This window comes from Muscardinus avellanarius, assembly GCF_963383645.1.
Source record: "Muscardinus avellanarius genome assembly, chromosome: 19".
Classification (NCBI taxonomy): domain Eukaryota; kingdom Metazoa; phylum Chordata; class Mammalia; order Rodentia; family Gliridae; genus Muscardinus; species Muscardinus avellanarius.
In genome coordinates this window covers 49581110-49583832 of record NC_137805.1, presented here as the reverse complement: position 1 = coordinate 49583832, position 2723 = coordinate 49581110, and the positions used below count along the sequence as shown (strand labels likewise).

The window sequence follows — 2723 nt, the reverse complement described above, 5'->3', positions numbered from 1 at the left end:
AGATTCCTTAGAAAACTGGGAATAGATCCACCATTTGATCCAGCTCTACCACTCCTGGGTATTTTTACAAAGGGGTTGAAATCAGAGAACAATAGTAACATATGCATGCCTATGTTCATAACAGCACAATTCATAATAGCCAAATATGGAACCAATCTAGGTCTCCATCAACAGATGAACAGATTGCAAAATTATGGGAAATACATACAATGGAATTCTATTCAGCTGTAAAGAAGACCAAAATCATGGCATTCGCAAGAAGATGGAAAGATTTGGAGAACATTATGTTAAGTAAGATCAGCCAAGCACAGAAAGAGAAGGGACATATGTTTTCTCTAATATGCTCAAGCTAGGGAGCATTGGGGATACCAGAGGGAAACCTCAGCAAAGCTGATATGGAAGGATAGGAGAGGAAGAAGGCTGAGGTTGATTAATGGAGGAGCTACTTCCGAATATGAGTAAAAGTATGAATATAGCATGGTCAACCTGGACACTCATTCTTGGGAAGGGAAAAGGGGAACGGGGGGAGGGCACGAAGCACAGTGTAAATGTATACCATTTTCAATATGTTCCACATATAAATAAAATTTAAAAAAGAAATCCATTAGATTTCTAGCTGACAGCAAATTAGACACACTAGAATACAGGATTAGTAAGCTTTAAAAAAAAGTGAAAAATGACCAAACTAAAGTATATACAGAAAATAATAGAAAACACCTGGGTGTGTCATAGAGTTATAGGACACTAAAAAGATAATATAAGTATATGCATTTGAAGTTGGACGTGATGACACACACTTGTAATCCCAGTACTTGGGAGGCTGAGACAGGAGGATTGCAGGTATGCGGCCAGCCTCAGCTACTCAGTGAGGCCCTCTGCAACTTAGTGAGACCCTGTTTCAAAATAAAAAATAAAAAATTAGGCTGGGGGTATAGCTCAGAGGTAGACTGCCCCTGGGTTCAATCCACAGCCACCCCCCCACACACACACACACATGACTGCCAAGACAAGCCTCACAGCAACCAGAGACAAGTGACATACTACATACATAGGAACAGCAGTAAGGGTCCTTGAAGATTTCTCAATAGAAAGAATGTGCTACAAAAGATAATGAAATAAGATGCATAAAATGCTAAAAGAAAGCCAATACTAACCTAGAATTCCATATCCAGTGAAAATATTCATTAAGAATAGAGGCAAAATAAAGATTTTTTTAGACAGTAAAAAGAGGAGGCTGAAATAATTCATCATCAGGACATGTACATTAAAATAAGTCACCTGGGCGATGTTGCCGGGGTTTGAAGATGGACGCTGGGCGGCCGCTTCCTGACCAAAGACAAGATGTGGAGTGGGCTGCTGCCTCCTGGTCTAAATGAAAGAGATGTTGAGTCGAGTTCTGGAGATGAAGCCACACTAGAGGAGTCTGAACTTAACTTACAGGAAGAAAAAAGAGATGAGATCTGTAGAGAAACTGAAATCTCAGCTTTCCCAGCAGATGGACCAAAAAGAGAAACAGAGGTTAAAACAAATGCATATGAGGAATGCCCTTCTGGAATTCCCTTAAATATGGGGAACAACTTTCAAGAACTGCACAAAAAACATTCAGAACAGAAAATCTCAGCTTAAAGATTCAGAGGGAAAAAAAGAAAACACTCCAGAAGAGATAAATTGAAGAATTAAAAGGAATCTCACAGTGAACAGTCTTCACACGAAACCCAGTTGAAGGAGCTTACTCAGTACTTTAGGGCTAAGGATAGATTTGAACCTCCTGTTAAAAAGAAGGTTGGCCAGGCGTGGTGGCGCACACTTGTCATCCCAGGCTTGGGAGGCAGAGACAGGAGGATCACACTGGTTCGAAGCCAGCCTTGCTGGCTTACGAGACCCTGTTTCCAAATAAAATATAAAATAGGTCTAGGAGTGTAGTCCGGAGGTAGAAGAGTTCCATCCCCACTACCACCAAAAAATTTAAAAAAAAAGAAGGTTGTCAAGTCTGGTCTTGAAAAGAAAATAGAGCAGGCTCTGGAGGAGTGGGATGTGGAGAAGGCTGAAGGGCTCAGCAACCAGCTTGCTACCCGAGATCTTGGGGGAAAGATTGCCAAAGAAATTGCCTGTCACAAGTTTTCAAAAGCCAAATAGGAGGCTGAAAATCCACAAGCTGCTCAAAAAAAAAGAAGAAACTTGCATGGGGGGTTTGAAGCAAAGAAGAGATGGGAAACCCAAAGCAACATGGGATATATGTAATTTGGCAGAGTTCTACAGGACACTTACAGACTCAATTTGTGGGCTCAATTAACTGAAAATATTTTCCTGCTTAGGATAAATGTCTCAGAAAATTGATAGAAGTAGGAAAAAATAAGCATAAAACTTGGGAGTTGATTATCAACTCTTTACAATCTTTGTCTTAAGAGTTCATTCTATTGAAGTGAATGAAATATGAAACATTTTCTTATTTCTGTGAGACGTAAGCATATATAGAGGAAAAAGGATAGGCTTTTATTTATTTATTTGTATAGACCCACAGTATAAAATCAATTTTGCTTTCATGTGTTTGGTATAGCATAGCCAGTGAGGTCCTTGTACTTTTTTTATCTGTTATTGGCATAATTACACTTTACTGAAATTGTGTTTTTAAATTGGTTTTTGTTTATAATGGATTAGTCATAAGTACAAAATAGTTTTAATTCATGCCACCTTTCCAAATGACTGTAATTACCTTAATACTA

At 38.9% G+C, this 2723-nt stretch overlaps 1 pseudogene across 1 annotated transcript; it reads left to right on the top strand.

Moving 5' to 3' along the window:
* Positions 1 to 1308: 1308 nt before the first annotated feature.
* On the top strand, positions 1309 to 2241 carry LOC308277435 (protein FAM204A-like; annotated as a pseudogene). Its single transcript has 2 exons — positions 1309 to 1782; positions 1978 to 2241. The product of its transcript is annotated as a protein FAM204A-like (transcript).
* The last annotated feature ends 482 nt before the right edge of the window (positions 2242 to 2723 follow it).